Source organism: Bos indicus x Bos taurus, chromosome 23 (genome assembly GCF_003369695.1).
Source record: "Bos indicus x Bos taurus breed Angus x Brahman F1 hybrid chromosome 23, Bos_hybrid_MaternalHap_v2.0, whole genome shotgun sequence".
Lineage (NCBI taxonomy): Eukaryota > Metazoa > Chordata > Mammalia > Artiodactyla > Bovidae > Bos > Bos indicus x Bos taurus.
Window position 1 is genome coordinate 53,452,112 of NC_040098.1, and position 25,340 is coordinate 53,477,451.

The 25,340-nt window shown below is 46.9% G+C and overlaps 1 long non-coding RNA gene across 1 annotated transcript; it reads right to left on the reverse strand.

Moving 5' to 3' along the window:
• Positions 1-2,319: 2,319 nt before the first annotated feature.
• On the reverse strand, positions 2,320-9,465 carry LOC113882099. The gene is made up of 3 exons (XR_003508285.1): positions 9,256-9,465; positions 3,051-3,215; positions 2,320-2,530 (listed from the first exon to the last, which is right to left on the reverse strand). It is a non-coding gene; the product is annotated as an uncharacterized LOC113882099 (long non-coding RNA).
• Positions 9,466-25,340: the final 15,875 nt, after the last annotated feature.

Here is a 25,340-nt window from a genome sequence, read left to right on the forward strand (position 1 = left end):
GTAAGGAGCAGCGGCTGTGCTTTGCTGGAGCTACTGTGAAGAGATATCCCACATCCAAGGTAAGAGAAACCCAAGTAAGACAGCAGGCACTGAGATAGGGCATCAGAGGGCAGACAGACAGAAACCACAATCACAGACAGCTAGCCAATCTGATCACACGGACCACAGCTTGTCTAACTCAATGAAACTAAGCCATGCCCTGTGGGGCCACCCAAGATGGACAGGTCATGGTGGAGAGGTCTGACAGAATGTGGTCCACTGGAGAAGGGAATGGCAAACCACTTCAGTACTCTTGTCTCGAGAACCCCATGAACAGTATGAAAAGGCAAAAAAGATAGGACACTGAAAGATGAACTACCCAGGACGGTCGGTTGGTGCCTAATATGCTACTGGAGATCAGTGGAGAAATAACTCCTCAAAGAATGAAGGGATGGAGCCAAAGCCAAAAACAACACCCAGTTGTGGATGGGAATGGTCTTAGAAGCAAGGTTCAATGCTGTAAAGAGCAATATTGCAGAGGAATCTGGAATGTCAGGTCCATGACTCAAGGTACATTGGAAGTGGTCAAACAGGAGATGGCAAGAGTGAGCATCGAGTTGGACTATAAAGAAAGCTGAGCACTGAAGAATTGATGCTTTTGAACTGTGGTGTTGGAGAAGACTCTTGAGAGTCCCTTGGACTGCAAGGAGATCCAACCAGTCCATTCTAAAGGAGATCAGTCCTGGGTGTTCATTGGAAGGACTGATGTTGAAGCTGAAATTCCAATACTTTGGCTACCTGATGTGAAGAGCTGACTCATTTGAAAAGCCCCTGATGCTGGGAGGGATTGAGGGCAGGAGGAGAAGGGGACGACAGAGGATGAGATGATTGGATGGCATCACCAACTCAATGGACATGAGTTTGAGTAAGCTCTGGGAGTTGGTGATGGACCGGGAGGCCTGGTGTGCTGCAGTCCATGGGGTCACAAAGAGTCGGACACTACTGAGCGACTGAACTGAACTGAGTTCGTATTTGGGCCAGGCCTTTTGTAGGGCTAAAATTTCGTTTCTGAGAATGTAGCCAAGGGGTGAGTCTGAGAGAGGCTCCCGAGACGTACCAGAGCTCACTCTTAGCCTATCTGCCATAGAATGGGGTACTGAGAGTCACTGGCTGACAGAAAAGCGTCCCTTTTGTCCCAGTGATCTCCCCGTGGGACTAATGCACGGAAATGGCCGACCGACCCAACAGTCGCACCCGACAGTGAGAGGTGACCCCTGAGAACCGTGCAGCTAGGGCACTGTGTGACCCGGGCAGAGACAGATTCCATACTTTTCACAAGTGCACAGGGAATATTCTCCAAAACTGACCATATGTTAGGCCAGAAAATAAGTCTACTCTAAATACACTCAAATCATACAAAGGAACTTTTTCCTGTCACAATGTAATGAAACGAAAAATCAATAGTAGAAGGAAACGTGGGAAAATCCACAAGTATGTGAAGATTAAACACACTCTTAAATAACCAGCAGGCTAAAAAATAATTTAAAAAAAGTAACTTAGAAAACACCTGGAGACAAATCAAACTATAAATAGAACATACCAACATGTATGGGATTCTGCAAAAACATCACCAACAATGAAACATAAAGCTGTGAATGCGTACATTAGAAAGAAAGCTCAAATAAGCAACCTGTCTTTACAGCTAGGCAGAAAAGGGAGAGCAAACCAAACTCAAAGCTAGAAGAAGGAATGAAAATAGTAAAGACTAGCTCTCAGATAAATATACAGAAGAGGAAAACCAAAGAAATCAATTTTAAACAAAAGTTACTTCAAACAGGTCAACAAAAGTAACAAATCTTTAGTTATACTAAGAAAAAAGACAACTAAAATCAGCAACAAAGAGAAAACGTAACTGCTGATATGAGAAAATAGCACAGTAAGGGAGAGCTCTGAGCAGCTGAGTGCTGTGAGATGGGATAACCTGATGCAATTCTGTTAAGCCTCAGTCTGTGATATTCTATTCTGGCAACCCTAGCAAACTAGCATAGCTTTATCCTCTTTCTTGCAAGTAAAAGTTATGAAAATATAAAGTATCCGAAAGGAGGAAAAGAGAAAAGGACAAACTACCTAGGGTGTTTAGAGATAAATATTTTTCTTTGTTTCTTACCAAAGTTAAAATAAAAACATCAAAACCACCAGAAAAAAACTCACGAATAGACATTTTAGAGAAGCCAAACAACAACCATGGTAAAACAACTAGAAAGTCATTCAGTTGGTAAAAACAGTAAAATAATATAGTAAAATAAAAAACAGTAAAATGCATTTTATTCTTTGGAGGTTTTAAAAATTCAATTTATTGAAAATTCCAAAGAGGTTATAATACAGGCACATGATTCAAGATACTGAAAATACACTTTGCCTTAATCTGTGCCTCCTGTCGTTTACCCGGTGTGTCCAGGGCCATCTGCCTCCACAGGTAGTATTTTGTTTCTTACAGATCCTTCTAGAGTTCCTTATAAGCAAACATGAAAATATATTTCTCCTTCACGCCCTAATTCAAAACATAAATAGTGGTATATTAAGCATGGTGTTTTGTTACATGTTGCTTTTATTTATTTGACAATGCCTTGGAAATTGTCCTCTATCAGGACATAATTTCCTGCACAGCAGTGCACTGAGCAGATGATGTAGTAGTATAATACTTCTTGCCCATCCACTTTGGGATGAACACTGACATGCAACAATCTGTTTATATTACGAGCAATGCTGCAATGGAGAACTGTGACCTGTGCTATTCTGCTGCTAGCAAGTGTAGGATATATTTCCAAAGGATTTGTAACCTGGAGTATTTGTAACTGAGAGAGCATTTGATAAGATGGTACCAGTAAGATCCTTCTGAGCCAGCAATGAGCCTTTCTCTTTAAACTGCAACTACTCTATGACACCACTCCCCCACCTGTGTTTAAAACTGCTTTCCAACGTTTTCTAACCTTCAAAACACTCTACAGTCTTTCCTATCATAAGCACAGTCCTTTATTCTCAGTGCAGTTACAACCTCACCGGGTACGTACCTGTTGTCTCCACTCTTCTCTGGGTCCATCACTGCTCAACTCACTCCATTAGAGCTGGAAGCAACGTGGCCAGATAACTCCTTGAGTGTAGAGAAATGGGTCATGGATGATCTGACCCAGGGAACCTGGTGCCCAGGAGAGAGGGAGGGTCTGTAAGGGGTGTAACTGGGGAGAAGGAAAGGTATATTAGGTTTGATCCACAGTAATTTTTCAGGTGAAGATTCTACAGAGCCCAGACATGGGAGCAGGAGTCTTGGTTGGAGAATTTGTACTTGGGAATTTGTACCCAAATAGCACAGCTAAAATGGGAGGCAGGGACTCCAAAGGGAACAGCATGTGAGTGAGTCTGCTGTGAACCTGCTGTGAGTGCCAGGGAGAGACACACACGGGGACAGGATGCAGCAGAGAGGCAGGAAGGCAACAGCAGGCATTCCAAAAGGAAGGAGAGAGCGTCATGGCAATAAGGACGTGTCACAGAAGCATGTGCCACAGAAGGGTGGCGGTAAATGGAAAAGGGATCAGAAGTCATTCATAAGTCCTGGCGAGTTGCTTCATGAGAGGCTAAGAATCAGACCATAGGATACAATGAAAAACAGATAAAATCGGTAGGTAAAACCCATTCAAGTTCAAATTGAGATTTTGTTAAAATGCTCTTTTAAGGAACATAGAAATACAACCTCACATGGCAGGACGTTGAAGTTTAGGTGACGACTGACAGAATGACTCCCTGCCTAGAAGAGATGCCGTCAGCAACAGTTCTGTGCAGAGTTGGGCAGAGAGCCCATGACACCGGTGGACAGATGTGATGGGAGACACGTGTGGAAAAGGCTGCTGACTGGAGGGCTTCAGGGAAGAGGGGGCTCCTGCAGACTACATGCGCCAGTGGGCAGATAACATGAAGGGGGAGCTACTTGGGTCTTAGGAATTACTTAACCTGAAAAAAATTAAACTGAATTTTAAATTGGCACCATGTAAAGTGCAATGGCTTCCCTGGTGTTTCCGGTCGTAAAGAATCTGCCTGCAATGCTGGAGGCACGGGTTTGATCCCTGGGTCAGGAAGATCCCCTGGAGAAGAAAATGGCAACCCACTCCAGTATTCTTGCCTGGAGAATTCCATGCATAGAGGAGCATGGCAGGCTACAGTCCATGGGAAAGCATGGGAGGAATAATCCCAGCAATGTGAGGAAGTGTGCTGTGTGCTGGGTTTTTCACCAGGACAAAGCCTGCTGGCTTTGGATCAACCCCTTTTGTCTCTGAACTTTTCTTGTATTTTAGTGTCTTCTTCTTTTATAATTTAAAAGTCACATTCTGTAAACTTTCCAAGCAGTTTTGCTGGTGGGCTTTCTCCCATGGAAGTGGGATTTCTAGGCATGGGTTCTATATTTCCTTTCTACATAAACTTCATAAAAAGCCCAACATTTTTTTGAGGCAACAGTTCTGCAAACTGTAGAAATAAATTTATTTTGGTCCATACTGGCCAAGACTACAAAAATTGCTCCTCAGTCTCCTGAGTTTAAAATAGGCTCTCTGGTACCATCAAGGTTCCTGCTGATCTCAGATCCTGTGATCTTGCTGGTGCCTTGACTACTGCATGCACTCTGTCTGACTGCCAGGGCCCTGCGTCATCCATCTGTGTGGGCACGTGGCATCAATGTGCTGTATTTATTATGTGAGAAGTATTCAGAGCAGGATCAAATCCCGGGATCAGGGACTGCCAGCACTGAGCTAGCACTGACTCTGCCCTCCGCCCCGCCCCCCTTCCCATCACCACGTGTGCACTCACTCATGTCAACTCAGCCCCCATGTGTTTCCACCCTCCAAGGTGGTGCCCATCTGAGGACCCTGGTACCTGCTCTTCCCTCTCCTAGAATGCCGTTGTCCTAGAGCTTAAAGTGGCTGCTGTTTTCTGCTCATCTGGATGGCAGCTCAGATATTAACCTTTCGGATGGGCATCCTTGGACCAGCCTGTAATGCTGGTGTTTCCCCTTCACCATCCCTCGTGATCCTGATGTTTTCCATCAGTGTTGTTGTTTAGTCACTAAGTCACGTCTGACTCCTGCGACCCCAGGGACTGCAGCCTGCCAGGCTCCTCTGTCCATGGGATTTCCCGGGCAGGAATCCTGGAGCGGGTTGCCATTTTCTTCTCTAGGGGATTTTCCTGACCCAGAGATTGAACCCATGTCTCCTGCTGGGCAAGTGGATTCTTTACCACTGAGTCACCTGGAAAGCTCAGTTGTTTTTTTTTTTCTTTATAATGCTAATCAAAAAATTTTCCCCGATTAAAATTTTTATTTATAACAGTCTGTGTACTCCAGAAAGCCACATGAGGGCAGGGTCCCTATCTATCCCATTTATTAATGTGCCTCCAGTGATTACAATTCTCCGTTGATAAGTATTTATTGAGTAATGAATGTAATATGGCACCGCACTCCAGTACTCTTACCTGGAAAATCCCATGGATGGAGGAACCTGGTAGGCTGCGGTCCATGGGGTCGCTAAGAGTTGGACACGACTGAGCAACTTCACTTTCACTTTTCACTTTCATGCATTGGGGAAGGAAATGGCAACCCACGTCAGTGTTCTTGTGCCTGGAGAATCCCAGGGATGGGGGATCCTGGTGGGCTGCCGTCTATGGGGTCACACAGAGTCGGACACGACTGACGCGACTTAGCAGTAGCAGTAGCAATGAATGTAAGAGCCTTAAAGTCCCTTCAATTCTAATTCATGGATTAGAAATGAGATGTGAGCTGCCAGGTGTCACACAGGTGGTCACCTCAAGCCAATCCAGAGACAGTGAACTGCAAACTTTAGAGCAGAATGAACTGCTAGTGGGTGAAAAAGAAGATGGACACTGGGATTGAGGAGAAAAAAAAAAATTCTCCACCGAATAAGCTGTGGGAAAATTTAGTGTGACTTATTACACCAACAGATCTTGTGAAAACAGGAGCAAAAATTGCCACAGTGACTTGATAGTAGCTGAAGGATTCAAATTCAGAGACTCCTAAGACCTTACCCAGGATTTATTGACATAAAGTTCTTCTAGGGGGTGGGGAAAGCCATCTAGGTGTGTCTGCTGATATTTCATTTTAACATGTTCATGAGCAAAACAAAGACTATAAAACAAAAGACACCTTCAAGCATGTGTGGTTAGGTGATTTTAAATTATTGATGCAAAAGTATAATTTTCTCTTAAAATAAAATGTGATTTCTGCTTCCAAATAAATACAAAGAGTGTCTGGACTGCCTCACCAGTATTAATTGGTAATTAGAAAGCTGAACAAAATATGAAACAACTGTTCTCGGACCCTGAACAGCAGGCTAACAGTGTTAGGGTTCCAGGACTAGGTTCCTCGAGTGAGGGTGAACACACACATCAACGTGATGACTCCGCAGCTCTCTTCCTTCAGGCGGTTTTCGCGCTGCAGCTGCAGGTAGAGGAACCATAAACATTCTGGCAAAAATCTGAATTGAGGACACTGGTGAGCTGGGAGGACAGGGAGGCTATAATCTGTGTGGCAGGGCATCAAAGAGGAGGGAGCTACTCAGAGAAAATGTTCCACAACTGCTTCATGATCCCTTTGAGTCTTTATCGAATATCAATCTGAGGACAGACAGGTGAGATTCCATAATGAATAAAAACACAAAAACATAAAACATTGGTCTCACAAGCAAAAAATAAAACACTTTCTTCCACATTATTTTTTTTCAAAGTATGGCAATTAAATGAAGGCTAGTGCGCAGTACACACATACATAAATGGTTATGTTTCTAGAAAGCAAGTTTTTAAAGATGTCAATAAACCTCTTGTCATTCCAATTTTAGAATTCTACTAAAAAAGTGAAAAAATGTGGCAATATGTCTTTGCATCCAAAAGGCATTCGCATAGCTTTAGTATTCTTTCTTAAAATTTGTTTTAATTGGTGGAAAATTGTTTTACCATTTTGTGTTGGTTTCTGCCATACAACCATGCAAATTACCCATAATTATTTATATATATATGTCTATCACTTGCTTCCCGAGCCTCTCTTCCCTCCTTGAATAGCTTTAGTTTTAGCATGGAAAAGTTATAAGGAGCCCTATATGTAATGTCTAAATAGTAAGGAAATAGTTAACCATGTCACACATGTTCCTGACTCAATATTATGCTTCCATTACCATGTTTATGAAGATTTTAAAATACAGATCAGTAAGTTTAGCAGCTATTTGCATTGCAAGGGGTCAGCCAGCACCACTTGCACTAGGCTGAGACTAGCGGTACGCATAGGAGCGGCAGCAAAACAGGAAGGCATGTGCTGCTCAGAGCTTGTGATGTAGGGAAGCTGGAAGCAGGCTCAGGGGAAGAGGGGCGCCCATAGGACTGCTTAGAGGAACCTAGTCCCACAGATTTGTTTCTAATTGGAAAGGATACAGAAGGAAACAGTCACTGACCAAGACCGGACCTTGAGGCCTATTGCAGCAGAGTTTGGGGGTGTGGATTGCCAGAATGGTTGCTGCAGGGTATGGCCTCATGGATTGTAGAGTTTCCTCTACTTTTAAACAAATATTTAGACATACTGAAATTCCTCTTTGGTCATCTTCAAAGCAGATGAGCAGCTGTTCTGTGGATAAACTTTATAATCACAGACAACGGTAATAATTAACGTTGAATAACAACAATAGTAATTTTCATTATTATAGATTTCAGTACTTTCATCTAAAACCTGCTGCTGCTTCTCCTAAGTCGCTTCAGTTGTGTTCGACTCTGTGCGACCCCATAGACGGCAGTCCAGCAGGCTCCCCCATCCCTGGGATTCTCCAGGCAAGAATACTGGAGTGGGTTGCCGTTTCCTACTCATTAATGCATGAAAGTGTAAAGTCAAGGTGAAATCAGTCGTGTCCCGACTCTTGGATACCCCTGGACTGCAGCCTACCAGGCTCCTCCGCCCATGGGACTTCCCAGGCAAGAGTATTGGAGTGAATTGCCATTACCTTCTCCCCACTAAACCTACTGTAGCAAAATTTAAGGTACTAAAGTCTGGCCATCTGGACGACCTGTCGGCGGCCCAGCTACAAACAGCATGAATGCCACCGGGACAAATTTGGATCGCAGGGTGGGGAAGGCACAGCGTTATCACTCCGCATTCGTTCCCTCCGTAGGTTGCATTTCTCTCCCGCATTCTCTTTTACGCGTGTTCAGAGGCTCTCAAGACTAAAAACCGCGCCAGGCTCTCGTGTCACCAGGACCCTCATCGGACGGCCCCGGACGCTTTCTGTCTCAAACATTTGCTTGGCGCTTCTGACCGCCGAGCCCAAGCAGGACTGGAGCCGCGCATTGGGCGAACTCCTTGTTCGCCCGCCACGTTCCCTGTTGTCACCCACGCTGAGGAGACACGTGTGTGTGGGGTCCATACAACCGCCGAGGCCGCTAGGGGAACAGAAGAGACCACAGGGGGTAGCCGCGAAGACGCAGCCCGTCCTGCGGACAATCGCAGAGAGGAGAAACGAGAGTGGCCGTCGGAGAGCAGCTACCCCGCTTCCCGGCCTTGGTGCGGACCTGAACCCCAGGCCGCGAGGACGGGGCCCACAGCCGAGCGCCAACTTGTTCCGCGCGTTCGGCCCGTCCCCCACTCCAGGGGAAGAGGGACAGGATCCAGGTACGGCCGGCGGAAGTCAGCGCCGTCCGCCGACGGAGACACACGGCCACTCCCAGCCAAGGCGGGAAAACTGGTCAACGTGGCCCAGGACACGGCTCGTGGCACAGTCACTCTTGGTCGCGAGCTATAGGCCATGCTGTACACTGGGGCAGAGGAAACGTCCCGTCCGCCATCCAGCTCCTAGAGAAACGGCCCGGCCTCGCCACGCAAGCCTGTCCGTTCAAGTCAAGCGGGAGCAGGACGCGTCCAGGCCCGTAGACGGGGCCCCGGCTCGCCCGGGAACGAGCCCTCGGAGCACTGACTCGGGCGGGCTGGCCAAGCCCCGGAGCCTAGTATGGGGGTACCGAGGAAGGGAAACGAGCGCCCTAAACGGTGACCCAGGAGCCTGGCCGCTGAGCCTAAGGCACTCTGGAGCGAAAAAACCCTCTCCTTGCTCGCTCCGAGGCCCCGCGGATGGATGGGCGCGGGGAAATGCTGGTCGACCCGACAGAGCAGCCACACACCGCATACCGCGGCGCCAGCCCACCTCCTAAAAAACCTACATGTCCAATCTTCAGCAGAAGTAGGCTTACCCAGATCTCCGAAGCACCGGGGTTATCGCCGCCAGTGATGCCGGCCTCTGGAGCTCTGCGCCGTGTTTGCCGGCTGAATCGCAGCCCTTGTGAAGGTCGCCGAAGGAAAGAACGCTCTGAAAGCGGCCGCCAGGGGCGCCCGACAACCGGTTCGAGTGTCCCCGGGACGAGGCGCCGTCGCCGGCAGGCCTCAGCGGCGACGACCGCCCAAACGCCCGAGCTCGCCGGGGGCCTCAGCCTCGGAGGGGGCTCCCCGCTCGGGGAGCACGGCGCGGAGCGGCCCAGGCGGCAGAGGCCCAGGTGGCCCAGGGCGGGTGGAAAGCAGGAGGCCGCGGCGGAGAGGCCCTCCCCGCGAGATTGCAAGGCCCAGGCCAACCTGAGCAAGGGAGATTCTGCAGGGGGCTGGGCTGTGTGAACTGTAAGCTGGAACAGTGAAAGTAAAACAGAAAGCAAGCAAGCACGGAAGACATTTTATTCTGTAATTTCAGAGTTGAGACGTTATTGAAGTATTAAAAAAACAAGGCTCAGAAGACATGAAAGAAAAGTCTGAAAATTTGACTACGTAATTGGTCTTTTAGTCTTTACCATGCAAAATCAGATGACAAGAAATGGGTGTGTGGGAACATTTGTGCAACTACACGTATAGTAAGAATGTTGATATCAGCATTAGTTAATAACAGAATATTTAGAAACCATGGCAAGAAACCAGTTAAGTAAATCTTTCACTGCATTCACATAACACAAGACTATCAATTTGCTTTTTGGTTTATTGCTGTTATTTAAATGAGTTAGATCTATAGATATTGGAAAGATATCTATGGCAAACTGTTAAATGAAAACAGAAAGTTTTAGCACTTCCAGTGGTGCATATATATATTGCATTTACTTTTTTTAAAAAATGAAGTGGAAAAGTAAAGAGAATAGCTAAAGCGGTTTTAAAAAACAAGACTCAAGTCTTCCCTATAGCCTGGTGTCTGGACAGAAAGACGTGCCAGAAACAAAGATGGGCCACACTAAGTGCTTTTCTGCTCCCTCCTGCTATAGTCTTGGGACAGGCAGCTGGCATCTCAGCCCCTCCACGTCTCTGCTCCACTAACAACCAGAGCCCCTGCAGGCAATCAGAACTCTGAATCCGCAGGCCTGGGATCCCTATGTCCACAGTCTTTTCCTTCACATCAGAAGCCTGTACCAATTCACTTGGTTTGCCCAATCATCCATGCCCAAAGCTGCTGGCTCTAACATACACCTGTGTAGTCCTTCTCTCCATAAGTTTTGAGCTAATATCCCAAGGGAAGACCACTCCCCTCACAAAACAGGTATGAACCACGGAAACAACTGGATATTTGCACCTGGACCCATTATACAAACTCTGTGTGCACACTCAACTCCCAAAGATACTACCCTTTTCACTGTGCTGTTTGCATGTCATGGCCATTGCTTACTTGAAGCATCCAGACTCACTTACGTGGCAGGAAGTATACACACGCACACACGCACACACACGCACGTGCACACACACGTACAAACATAGAGGCACACACACACCCCAGGAGCTAATCTGGACTCCTGCTAGGGCTGGCAATGGTGGGAGCAGAAAAGAGATCATTGTTGCTGCTTCTCGGGCCCTCTGCGCTGGCAGACCCTGGTTGCTTTGCTGACTTCACCGTGGGGAGTGCGGGCTTGGGGCGCCCTAGTCTGCAGTTTGCTGTCCAGCGCCCTGCGCTTTATTCAGTCCACTCTACACTTTCTCCTCAATGCACAGTCACCATTAAGAAATAAGAATCAACACATATTGCATTCATTTTCAAATTTGAACAAAGTTTAAGAACAGAGAGAAATTGAATTATTGTGAAGAAGGTAGTGAGAAAATTTTATCTGTTTTGTAGCTACCAGAATGTTCAAATATAGTCTATAAAAGCTTAATATTTTTTAAAATTAGGAAAAGTAAATAATCCCTCATTACTCCTTCTTAGCCATCACCACCTCTGCACCAGCTTCTGTCACACTGGGCTCACCTGATGACATACCTGTTCTCCTGGTTTGGAAACTTTTTTCATACTCATTACTATCATCTATGCTCACTGTACACTTGAGGCCATGGTAGCCATTCACATGGTAAATCAGGGGATTTTTCTCTAGTGAGCCTGAGGGTTTTTTTTTTTTTTTTTCCCCCTTTTAATAGAAACCTCTCCCATCTGTCCTCTAAAGTTACAACCTTTACAGATGCTGTAACAAGTGGGTGTGAATGACTGAAAGAGGCTGTTTCCATATCAGTCCCTGAGCTGCCATATTCCTAACAGAGTGGTGGATGTTACTGGCATTAATATTTCCTGGATGATGTTAGAAAATCCAGGCTGAAAGGAGAAACTGGACAATTTGGCAAGACACAGATCAAACCAGGAATGAGAGCAAGTCCCCTTCATTGTTTCAAGGTCAAGAACTCAGCCACCACTGTCCTCCTTTGCATCCTCATGCAGGATGGTTGAAACTGACCAGATAAAGCTGAGGAGATGGAAATAAGTCATGAAAGCCAAGCCTCTAAAGCCCTGCTAGATACTCCAGGTATGAGTCCCCAACCACTCACTTAGGTGACCCCTCCTACCAAACCACAGGCATGCAGAGATATGGGGAACAATCTTCTCTGGGGTCAAAGCACTATGGGCTATTCCCCACATAAACAACATAGTAATATTTCCATTTTACACAGAAAAAAAAAAGTCATGAGCTGTTATACTCTGATTAGACCTACTTGTTCAGAGTTATTTAATTAATATTCAATTCCTATGATTTACATCAAATCCCAGGAAACCCTCACAATGATCATTGGGGAATCTTGACTCCACAAAACAAACACCACTCTCTAACATTTCCATAACTAATTCTTGATTAAATGCATCAGGTGTTGTTCTCCAATACTCACCGAAGTGGTTTAGAGTTCCCCGTCCTTCCTGCTGCGCCCTCATCCAACCCTCTGGATGCAAGTGCCTTCAGTCATCTTGAGTCCTCCCCATGTGGGAATCAGGCAGCTTTGGAGCCCGAACCTTAGTTCCATCATCCATGGCCTCAGATATGTGGCCAAGCGACTCTGAATCTTTTCAATGGTGGGTGAAACAATCTGAGGAGTCATATCTTGGTGGAAGGTCAGGCACTCTGGCCGCACAGATAAGCTCTTAAACCCCCTTGCACAGGAAAGAAGCAGGAGCACATACATCATGAGTCCCCTGGTGGGTGTCACAGTCCCACAGGGCAGACACGCTCATCAAATGCAGAGGAAGTTTAATTTGGGGTGAAATCTAGTTGACACCTTCAGAGACATGGTGAAATACTACATGGATTTCTGCCCTACTAACTATTATTTGTAGAAACGGTCATCATTTCATAATTTTGGTTTAGGAAAGAATTTGTCTTTAAGAAAGAAAAAATAAACTAATTGCATTCTTCATTGAACAAATTTATGTGCCCACTCAAAGCATATTCTGACATTAGTTGACACTCTCCATCTTCTAAAAAGATAAGAAATATAATCATTTGTTTCATTTCACCCTGCTCATCTCCAGGTTTCCCATTTTCCCAGAAGGGTGTGCTTCCTCTGAGTACAAGTCCCACCTACTCTCTTGTCTTCATAAGAGAGCTCAGGCCTCAACCATAAGTTCGCCCTCGAAATAAATACCTCAGATGATCTAATGGCCACAGGAGAATGAGAAGCTCTCACTAATGTGGTGAGAACTTGGGTTCTCTCCCCAACTAATCTTCTGCCAAGCCTCCCTCCCCTCTGGGTTATTATCCTAAAGATGCCTGTGGGCAGCAGCTGATGTGAAAGAGAAGAGGGTCTCCAGAGGCCCAGCACCGCCCCATCCTCTCCCTCAGTAGCTCTAATTCTGGGTCTGGTTTCTTTTTTTGTTTGTTTGTTTTACCATGGGTGCTCTTTCCAGCCATCCTAGGACTTCCTTTAGACTAGTTCTTTAAAGATCCCCCAACCACCATTGGTCTCTCGTTTTCCACTTCTATACTTCCCTTCTGAAACTAAATTCAGTTCTTTCCAAAAGATTGAGTCCAGGGACTTCCCTGGAGGTGCAGTGGAGGGGACACAGGTTTGATCTCTGGTCTGGGAAGATCCCACATGCCACAGAGCAACCAAGCCTGTGCACCCCGAGTACTGAAGCGTGCACACCCTGAAGCAGGTGCTCCACAACAGGAGAAGCCGCCACAGTGAGAAGCCCAAGCACCACAGTGAGGAACAGCCTCTGCAGCACGAAGGCCACAAGCACAGAAAGCTGGTGTGCAGCAGTGACGGCCCCGGGCAGCCAAAGGAAGTAATTACTTAGCTGAATTTCTAAAAGACTGAATCCGGAGAAAAAAATTGAATGACATTTCATTTCTCTTTATGTTCATTCTTCTTCTGACATTCTGCACCTGGTTCTGTTAGATATTTAGGGTGTTTACAAAACTCCAGGTCACAGAAAAGGAGGAATTCCCAGTGTGTTCAGCCTCTCAGGGAACAGGCACACATTACTTCTGCTGAATAGTCCAAGGAGATGTGAGAGGAGCTGCCAGGGTCCAGCCCTGGCTGATCCAGGGTATTCGAAGGACAGACGGCATAGGCGACCTATTTATTTAAATATTTATCAAAGATATAAAGAGCAATAGAATGAGGATAGCTCAGTGAGGAAATTCAGTGGAGAAAAGAGGCTGAATAATTCAGCCAGAAGGTGAGAGAAAGAACGACATGGGGAGACCAAGTTTCGGTGAACAAGGCCCGCACTTTATTTTCCAAAGCAGTTTTTATACCTTAAGTTATGCATAGAGGATAATGGGGGAAGGGGTAGAGTCATGCAGCAAGCCAGGCTTTCTTCCTGCAAACTTATCATATGCAAAAGCTTAGGTGATTTGCATCATCTTCTGGCCCAGAGGCCTGTTAACATTTTAAGACCCTTTCTTCAGAAAACTTATTTTTCTCTAAAGGTGATTGGTCAGGAGCCACCCTCCAAAAGCATTAGATAAAGTTGCATTCCTATAGAGCAAAGGTGTGGTGGGCTATAACAAGAAAAAGAATTAACTCAAGGGTCCCAGGTTACAAACATTAAAGCTACTACTTACACCAATTATATTAATCAATACACTGCCAGGGACACAGCAGGTAAGGGATATGGAAACTTAGCAGCAAACATTGGCCCAACAAGTGAAAATCCCTTCACCAATACAATTTCTAATCAATCTTTTAACTACTCAAAAGAATCTGTGTTTAGACAGTTTAGAACATCTCCTGCCTCTCACAGTTGGGAGGCTCTGAACAATCACATGTGGCCGGAAAAACCTATTCAGGCAGGCTAGAGGATTTCCAAAGGAGTTTGTAGGTTGAAACACTGTCACACCCAGGAATTATTAACTGGAGCTGTAAGCTAACTCTTTTTTCAGAGAGGTAGTGGGGGACAGCCCCCCGTAAAGTCAGAGGTGTAGGTGAAAGCACAAAGCAGAAAGTAGGCAGACTCTGGTTTTGGGGGTAGATGCTGGAGAATTTCCAGGGGGACTCCTGAGGCTCGATCCCGCCTTTGCGTATGCCGAGCCTCCTTCCTCATGACCTTTGTCATGGGTGGAGCGCCTCACGTGGGCTCCTGGCAGTGATAGAATTCCAGTTGAGCCATTCCAGATCCTGAAAGATGATGCTGTGGAAAGTGCTGCACTCAATATGCAATATGCCAGCTCCCGGCAGGGAGCAATGAACCAAAACCACCAGAAAACTCCAAGAGGAGAGCAGCCCATGGACACCGGAGCAGGGTCTGTGGGCTCCACTTGAGGGCAACAGAGGACCCACAGGCTGGCCGGGCTTCCTGAGCCCCCAGACTGTTGGGGAAGGCTTCCGTCTTTCAGTGATGATTCAGACTCAGTTCAGTTCAGTCACTCAGTCATGTCCAACTCTTTGTGACCCCATGAATCGCAGCACACCAGGCCTCCCTGTCCATCACCATCTCCCGGAGTTCACTCAGACTCACGTCCATCAAGTCAGTGATTCAGACTCCCCATCAGCAAAACCTGATCTCAGCATCTCTGACTCGGTAAATACCTTCAGGACCCACCCCAAGTCCACCCTCTCCTCCTCTATCTCAGGCAGAACAAATGCAGTGTGGGCTAGGTCGCTGATCTACCTGGGGTGCTAAGGCCGGGGCTGGCCACATAACTCACCACCTGGGGATTCTTGGGGTCATAAGAACTTCCCTACTTCCTCATTCAGGGTGAGGAACAGCAGTGGCTGTGACAGGCAGGACGACCCAATAAGGCAAAGGGACAGGCAGAGTCAAGGTGAAAGGACAGGAGGCTGTCTGTGCGGGAAGCTGACCAGAGCAGCATGGCCAGCCCCTCTGTTCAGGGACAGGCGGGCGCCCTTGTTGCCAGAAGCAAACGAGAATCAGCCAGGGTCCCAGGGTTGTGACTCACAGCAGGTAACGACGTCAGCTTTTTGGTCCCTGAACCAGGCGGGCACTTGTAAATCTGGGATGGCTACAGAGAGCCAAGCCAGGTGGAAGGTCAGCCCACGGAGCCTGCAGACCTTGACACCCACTGGGTGGAACACAGAGAGAAGTGCTGACCGGTCACCAACTCTCAGTGAGGGGAGGCGGCAGGAAGCTTTGGCCTGAGTCTCATTTCTAGGACCTACCTACAAGGTTAAAGACTCATCTGACTGTTACTAGATTCTTTTTAACAGAAGCCCAGGGTTCCTACTATACCCAGGTTCTAATGGGCCAAGGTGAAGATGGAAGAAAATGTTAGCATCATTCCTTCTTGGATTCATTTGTAAATTCATCCTATATTTACTGGACATTTTTATCACTAGTGATAAAGAATAAAATCTGTCTTTGAGAAGCTCATTCTCTGCTGGTAATACAGAAAGTAACCCCCATCACAGGGCAGTGGAGAGTCCACTTGTTCTGCCCAGGAGTCTGGGGGCCCTGACAGTCTCATAGAGGAGGGGAGGTTCAGGTGAGTCTTTAAAAGTGAGGCTTTTTTTTTACCTGGAGGCGGAGGCAGCTCATGTGAAGAACAGGAATGTTTGTGAAAATGAACCTCATTCCCCCCTTCTCCTCTCAGGTGCTGGACCACATGGCACCCCGGGTGTTCTTTGAAATCCCCATGCCCCCCGCAGTCACAGAGCATTTCCCTTCTCTCTGAAATTCCCCCTGAAACAGGCTTCTCTTCCAGCGACAGACAGCTCATTCCTCCCCTGGCTTCAGGCCTTTACTTAAACGCTCCCTCCTGGGGGAGAGACCCCACACCTCACATGGAAGGCATCAGCTCCATCCTTCTCTTCCACTTGTCCTGCTCTCTTGCTCTCTCTTTTATTTTTTTATATCTCTGACAGCCTCTAGGGATGGGGCTGTGGATGAAGGGAGATGTGGGGAGAGGCTAGGGTGGTATCTTCTCTCCACAGGATTTGCTGGAAAAGTAACTGTTTTTCTTCAGACAAGGCATGGATATAAATTGCAGGTAAATTGAAACTTAAATTAAAGGTGTTAATACATTGAACATTAAGTGTGAAAGACAAAAAACATGAAACCTTTTGGAGCATACCTAACAGAATGCTATTATGATGTCTGGGGGATAAAGAACTTCTTTAAAAAGCCAAACAAATGGATAAGCAAAACATGGATAAATGTGATCATGTTACAAGTAACAACTGCTGCTCATCAAAAGACATCACAAAATGAGGAAAGCAAAAGCCAGGGAGTGGGAAGTGACATGTTGAACAAGTGTAAGATCTTTCACCAATAAATATTTTTTTAAAGTAGATGTCAAAAACATGTTAACAAGCATTGCATGGAAGGTGAAACATGGAAGTCCAACGAACATTTAAAATGTGATCAATTTCATTTGTGATAAATTAAATACTAGTTAAAATTGCAACAAAACACCATCTCAGAGCTCACAGTTGAGCAAACATTTGTGAGTGACTATGAAAAGGCTGGCTCAGATGTGGAACAGAAGAAGCTGTCATTTCTTGTTAATCGGAATGGCAACTGTTGTAACATAGCACAGCTGCACAAGTGCACACCCTAGGTTTCATTAATCCCCATCCAGCTCATAAAGTAGATACATGCGAATGATATTCTTAACAGCAAAGAGCTGTAAACAGCACCAACATCCAGCAACAATAGAATGGATAGATTCGGTACATTTAAAGTATGGACTACTATATAGCTGCTGCTAAGTTGCTTCAGTCGTGTCCGACTCCTTGTGACCCCATAGACGACAGCCCACCAGGCTCCCCCATCCCTAGGATTCTCCAGGCGAGAACACTGGAGTGAGTTGCCATTTCCTTCTCCAGTGCGTGAAAGTGAAGTCTCTCAGTTGTGTCTGACTCCTAGCGACCCCATGGACTGCAAGGCCACCAGGCTTCTCCATCCATGGGATTTTCCAGGCAAGAGTACTGGAGTGGGGTGCCATTGCCTTCTCCAACTATATAGCAGTAAAAGTAATTCAATGGCATGCATACGAATGAATGAACTTCAGAAACCGATACCACACACAAAATAAATATTATGTCACAAAAGGATAATCACTGTGATTCTACTTACATAAAGGGACAAAAGAGGAAAAGCCCGTCTACTGTTTAGGAACTCATATGCATATGCAAATTTCAAATAAAAGGCAGAGAATGACATAGAATTGAGATATCCAGAAAAATTAGAATCTTTTTAAATGAGAGTGGGTGTTGAGAACATGAGAATTTGCTTTACTAATATTCTGCAAATTATGTACTTATATTACCTACAAGCTTTTCTTTGTATAATCTATTTCTCAGTAAGATTTGTGCCACATATCAAAATAAATTCCAAGTGGCATTTAATATAAAATTTGATACCATAAACCTTAAGAATAAAGTATAAATATGTATGCAGTCTTGAGATGGGGAAGACCTTGATAAACTCTGATGGACTGGGTTGTGTCCCCCCAGGGAGATGTGTTGAAGTGCTAACCTGCAGGGACTCAGAATGTGACTGTATCTGCAGACTGAGGTTTTAAAGAGATAAATCAATTGAGGCCTTTAAGTTGTGCCTTAATCCAGTATGACTCTTGTCCATGTAAGAAAAGGAAATTGAACACAGAAAGAAACCCCAGGAAGGGTGCACACAGAGGAAGGGGCAAGTGAGGACCCAGAGAAAGTCATTATCTGCAAGTCAAGGAGCAAGTCGTTGGGAGAATCAACCCCAACCACACTATGATCTTGGGTGTCCAGCCTCTGGAGCTGTACGAAAACAAATGTCTGCCATTCAAGCTTCTGGGGATGTGCTATTTTGTCATGGCAGCCAGCAAGCTAATATATAAGCATTGCATTGAATGCCAAACTACATAGAAAAGTCTTTGTGGGTTTTACTACAACATTGCTAAACACTTACATGTCAAAAAGTAAAAGGAAAATTACAAACTCAAAACTATAATACACTTAACAAAAGTCTGACATTACCAATACATAGCTCCTATAAGTTTCCTATAAACTGAAATGTTCATATAAAGAAATACGAATGCTTGTTAGAAGACAGAAAAAAAAAAAATCAGCTTCCCTTAACAAATTAAGGCTGAGATATTATTTTGTCTTCTATTAAGAGACAAGAGCCTCATAAAGTAATAGCATACACATTTAAAAGATTGTAGCTATCATCCTTAGCAGATCTAAGTATTCAACATTCCTTCTTGTTTGGTCCTTTGACAGTACATACAGATCAAAAAGCAGTAAAAATGATTTATGTTTGGCATGGAAATTTGATGTCTCACTTCTGGGAATTTACACCAAGTAATTAGGTAAATATTTTGGCTCTCAGAATATGTACTCTAAAATGAGAAATAATCTTTACTCTCAGCATAAGGATTTGGTTAAACAAAGTATAGCAACTTTCACACCATGGAAATGTTTAAATTGGAAAGGAAATAAACCAAGATATGAAGCAAGATCATCTCTGATAGGTAGATTTTCTGAATTCTATACAGGTAAATTTAAATGTCTTCTTTCCTAGTTATCAATATTTTTCAAAGTTTGCTACAATAAACTATAGATTGCTTTGACAATAATGTGGAGGTGGTTTCATCACTAAGTTGTGTCTGACTCTTTGTGAACCCATGGACTGTAGCCCGCTGGGCTCCTCTGTCCATGGATTTCCCAGGCAAGAATACTGAAGTAGGTTGCCATTTCCTTCTCCAGGGCATCTTCCTGACTCAGGGATGGAACCCATATCTCCTGCACTGCAGGCAGATTTATTACAGCTGAGCCTCCAGGGAAGCCCAAGAAATCTATAAAGTCAGAAACATGAAAGCAATTGCTGAGGCGATCTGAGTAGAATGGGAAGCAGACTTCCTGTGGGTCTGAGACCCAGGGACAGGACTCCTCTGCATTTGAATCGTGGTCACTCTAACTTGCTCTAATCTAAGCTGGGTTGCTAAAAGTACCAAAGTCTGAGCTTTGTCAGAGGCCTCAGAACCTTGTTTCCTGAACTCAAAGGGCTCAGAGTGGGCACAGAGAAAGGCTGCTTCTCATCAACTCCTCCAACCTTGTACAGTGAAAAGTAGATTTTTAAAGTTGAGAGTAATAAGGTTTTTTGAATCAAGGGGGATGCAGAAGTAGAAACAGGCCAGACAGATGGAAAGAATCCAAAGCAGGACAAGATTCCAGAGGATGCTAAGCATGATCCCTCTGTGCTCAGTATCATGAGTCATTCCTTGGGATCTGGGGGGATCTCTAGCTACCTTCACAGATGTGAAAAACCGACTCACTGAAAAAGACCCTGATGCTGGGAAAGACTGAAAGCAGGAGAAGGGGACGATAGAGGATGAGATGGCTGGATGGCATCACCGACTCGATGGACATGAGTTTGAGTAAGCTCCGGGAGTTGGTGATGGACAGGGAGGCCTGGTGTCCATGGGGTCACAGAGAGTTGGACATGACTGCGTGACTGAACTGAACTGAGCTACCCTCATATAAGTGCCAATACATTTCTTATCTCATGTAATTTTCCACACAGCTCTATGATGCAATAGGATTGTCATTTCTACTCTAGAAGTAAAGAAACATGTGATTAAAGACATTAGGTGTCCTGTCCAAAATCACACAAGTAGACAGGAGTAGCGATAGGATGTGGATGTTTGTGTGACTCAGAGCCAGCTCACGTTTGCCCCGACTCACACAAGCACAGTTTACTTCAGGCTTGTGCACTGAGAATGCCTGGCTTCTTACCTCAGCATTTGATAACATATTGCTGTCACTTTCAGCTAGGTGTCAGAAGAAAGAGACAGATGCAAAGCTAAATTTATGTGGAGAGCGTTGTGATATAAGGTCATTTTTTTTTCCTGGTTACTCTTTCTCTTCAGTGGGACCCCCCCCCCCCCGGTTCTGGATGCTCATCTTTGAGGGATGGCACTCACCTGGTGGTCAAGATGCAGGTGCAAGACCCCAGGAGCCCCCTTGTGCATCACCCTCTCTCAGCTCAGCTGTCTCCAGAGCATCTCCAGATCTAAGTAAGATCACGAGCACACTCTCCCAGCTGTTTCCCTGAGGCTCCTCTGCCCACAGTCCCTTCCTGCCCCCAGGAAGGGCCTTTCATATCTACCCACATCTTCCCTTCCCTCTTTCTCAGGAGAGTGGCTCCTGAATTGCTTTTCAGAGGATACATATTATCGAGTTACCTTTTCTCATTCTAACTCCCTGATACAAAGAAATTCTTCCTACCAGTAGGGGGGGCATGTATCTTTTAAAATGATACATTTTTAAAAGAAAACATTTTAAATTTTAAAGAAATTCTTCCTACCAGTAGGGAGCCACGTATCTTTAAAAAAGACACATTTCCCTACCTGTATTCATTTCTTACTGCTGGTATAACAAATGAGCACAAGTTCACTTTCTCATCCGTCTGCAGCAGTCCAATGTAGATCTCGCTGTGCGAACATGGAGGTGTCAGCGGGTCTGGGTTCCTTCTGGAGGATCTGGGGGTGTTCATTCTAGGGGTCACCGCACTGCTCGCCTGTGGGCCCAGCAGCCACTTCAGCCCCGCTGTGGCTCATGTTCTCACGTCTCCACCAGCTGTGACCCTCCTAACTCCCTCTCTGACTTCTGAGGACACTTGGGACTACATTACACCCTCACCATTAACCCAGAGGGCCTCCGGGTGTAGATCCTTTCTTTAACCACACCCACACAAGTCCCTTTTGCCATGTGAGTTAACAGTCACAGGTTCTGGGGGTTAGGACCCGGACGTCTTTTGGGGGGAGGGAAACTGTTGATCACACTACTCTTTCTGCACAACTTGAGAGAAAATTACTTTAAACAATTGCGAAGTACCTTCACAACAGCTCAGAGTATAATCACCTACGAAAATATGATATACAGATAATACTACAATTGGGTCATAATGTGGGTCACAATAAACAAGCCTAGAAGAATGCTTTCCTAATTTTTCACCAGCGAGAAACAACGATCAGATTGTATTTGGGTGACACCTGTCAGGGTCATTTCCTGAAGCATGAGGTCGGGGAGGGTGGGTGGGGTCTGCACAGACAGGGCTGAGCCTGGAGAGGTCCTGGTGAACACAGGCACAGAATCCAAGGGACAGCTAGGCCTCTGCAGGGTTCAGGCAGGAGCAGCCCCAGACATTAGGGTGGGAGCTGGGTGGGCAGGATGTGGCCGCGGGTGTGGGGGTCCCTGAGAAGCCGAGTCTTCTCACCACCTATTTGTGCAAGTGCCCACCCTCTCTAACTCCTAGTTCCCCCGTGATGTCCTGATCTACAGCGTCCATTCAACACAAAAGCACAACGTGGTAACAGCAGCGTGGCAGGACTGCAGAGGGCGGTTCGGACCGCTGAGATCAAGAAGCACTTGAGAAACAGCAGCGCTGCTGAGCCCGGAGCCCCGGGAGACTCCTTCCGCCCCGCCCCGTCGGTGATCCCCAGCCCCGGAGCTTCCCGCTCGGGTCCTCTGCTGGAGAGGGGCCCGGGCGCCCTCAGGTCTGAGCCCTGGGCCCCGCGACCGAGCTCGGGTGTGCCGCGCGCGCCCCTTCTCCCGGTCCTCCGCTCCCGGTTCCCGCAGCGGCCGGAGGCCCAGGGTCGGGCCTGGGGCAGCGAGCGGGTGGGGACGCGAGGCCCCGTCGGTGGCCGCGTGCAGGGACCGGGTGCAGTTTCTCCTCGCGGGGCCGAGCCCGGTGGGTCGGAAGCCCTTAGACCGGCGGAGGGGCCGCTGTGCCGCCGGCGGGGTCCCCGGGTCCTCCGCATCTCCGGCCCGCGGGGTATCCGTACCGTCTCCGGGGCTCAGAGACCGCCCCGCTCTCTCCTCGCCGCCTCCCGGCTTCTTGGGGCGCACCCGGCTCCCGGGTTCCAGAGGCGACCAGGGGCCCGGAGCTCCTGCGGGGACTGGACCCCAGATCTCTCCCGGCCCCGGGCCCTCCGTGAGCGTCGCCTGCCCCGCGGGCGCGGCTTCCCGGAGCGGCCGACCGAGCGGCAGCCCCAGCCGGGGAGATGCCGCCGCTGGAGGCGCCGTCGGACGGGGACACGAGGCCGCCTGGGCTTCTGGCTCCGCCGGCCGCCCCGTCTGCAGCCCGAGGGCCGGGGGACACCAAGCGAGGCGGCTTGGCCGTCTGCCCGCCGAGCCTAGGGGCGGCCCGGAAACTACGACTTGGGGTCAACTGCACGCGCGCCGCTTCTTTGATCCATGTCTCTGGAGTGAAAGAACCCAGATTTCCCACCCTGGGCGGAAGAAATGTTCTTTATAAATATTCTGTAGGCGTTCTTTCCCCGGCCAAAATAAGACGGTTGGTGATTTGAAACGCCACCGTCACCCACACTGTTGGCTTGAGCCTGAAGGGCAGGTCTGAGCCCGACCCCCTGTGGGTGCGCGGAGCATAGAACACGGCCCGCCTGGGCTGGTGGTCATCAGCCGTCAGAGACTCAGACACTCAGGGCTGGACTCCAGCTCCAGGGCTGGGGCTGGAAAGGCGGCTTCTGTCCCTCTGGGAGCTTCAGTAGGTACTGACGACGTGATGGGTGAGGAACTGTGCCCAGCAAGTAACTGCTGCTCAAAACTCGATGGGCGCCAGCGCACAACAGGAAAGAGGGTAACGGACAGGACAGCTTCACTCCCTGCTGGAGGCTGGGGAAACACAGATGAGGTTGTTGCAGCAAAAATAGAAACGAAGTGTTTTCTCTCCTGAGAACAAGCGAAGACTAAAGAAACATGACCAGTCGTCATTTACCCCTAGTTTTACTTGAAGTGTTACTAACCTGTGGTGTCTGTAACCAGAAGTCCCCTAATTCTACGTAATCTTCATCGTGTACCACATTTTTGCTCTCCCTGCACCCTCCTCTAGCAAGTCACCCCTTAGGGCTGTTTGCATTTTGGAAGGAAGGTGGCAGGCTGAAGGACCCAGGAGACCCCGGCTGTATACAGTCTCTCAGGTTCCCCAGGTGGGGACAAGGCACTGTTCCTGGGGTGCTAGCCTGCTGTGTGCTCCCCTCGGCCAGCTGAGGAGTAAGCCGTCTACTTCCTCCAAAATTCCCTCATTGTATTTTTTAATTGGGCATTGGTGGGCAGAGAAAGGCGAGATTTTGGCAGTAACAAGGCGGCCACGCATGAGAGGGAGGTGGTGGTGGGGGAAGCAAGGCAGGGGAGAGGACTTGAACCCCTCACACCTCAGGCAGCTTTTTGGTAATTTGGGTTTTGTTTTCTGAGTAGAGCTTTCATAGTTACAGCACATAGCACAATCAGTCTGTTTTGGAATGGTGGTCCCTACGTGTGGGAGAGTCCACTATAAATGGATAGAATGGGCCATTGCATCTTACGTCCCATGGACCAAATTCCACTCCCAGATTGTGCTGGTAGGGCCTGAAAGCTAAAAATGGTTTTCATATCTTTAAATGGTTGAAAATAATTCTCAAAGATAATATTTGCAGCATAAAAACTATATTCATTATAGTCATATTCATCCAGATTTCATGGTCTATAAGTAGTGTTTTCTTGAAACAGGCTCTTTCATGTACTTTTTATCTGTGGTGCTTCTTGGATACAATGACTGAACTGAGAGGATGCAACAGATGTCATATGGCAAAGCTCAAATACTTACTCTCTGGATCTTTATAGAAGTTTGCCCACCTCCATGTAGAACTATGGTAGGGTGTGTGTTTGTTTGTTTTAATACATATGCTGAGAGCTATACTTTAGAAACATTGTGAATTTTGTTCCCATTACAAATTACTGTGAAGTTAATTCACGTTACATTGTGAATGTTGTTCTTGAAACAAACCTCCTGTAGGCAGATGTACTGGTTACATTGTTCTCAGTGGTCTCAGCCAGAGTGAACACTGAGCCTGTGTACCCAGTTGCTACTCAGTTGCTAAGTTGTGTCTCTTTGTGACCCCATGGACTGTAGCCCTGCAGGCTCTTCTGTTCATGAGGATTCTCCTGGCAAGAATACTGGAGTGGGTTGCCATGCTCTCCTCCAGGAGATCTTCCCAACCCAGGGATCGAACCCAGGTCTCCTTCATTGCAGGTGGATTCTGTACCATCTGAGCCACCAGGAAAACCTCTCAGGAGAATGGTCAAGCTGAATCGAGTTCTCAGAGTGATGTTTACTCTACTTTCTGTCTCAAATGTCACCCCTTAATTGAATCTCCCACCCTTTTTTGCCTTGGTTTGTTGAAGTTTCCATCTCTGCCTGCTCCCTGCCCCCAAAGGGTCTCTCTGCATTCCTTCCAACCTATCCTTCCTACAGCAGAAAATGTAACTAAAAAAATAAAAACCCAAATCCTCCTTAAAAATTTCAGTAGTTTCTCACTACCACCAGGCCCAAGATTCCAGGACCTTCCATGAGTGACCCCGGAGTTTCTCCTCACTCTAATCTCCCTGCCACCCTGGACTTCTTTTAGTGCCTGGCACCATATGGCACCATATGTTTCCCCCTGAGTCATTGCTTTATATACTCTGTTCCTCCTGCCTGGGGAGCTCTTCTCCCTACCCCTTGTTCCACCAGCTCCCCATCATTTCATCTTGATGTCCAATACTCCTTGTTAAGGGGAGTCTTCCCTAACCCTTCCAGCAGCTCCCAGAACACCTGCATTCA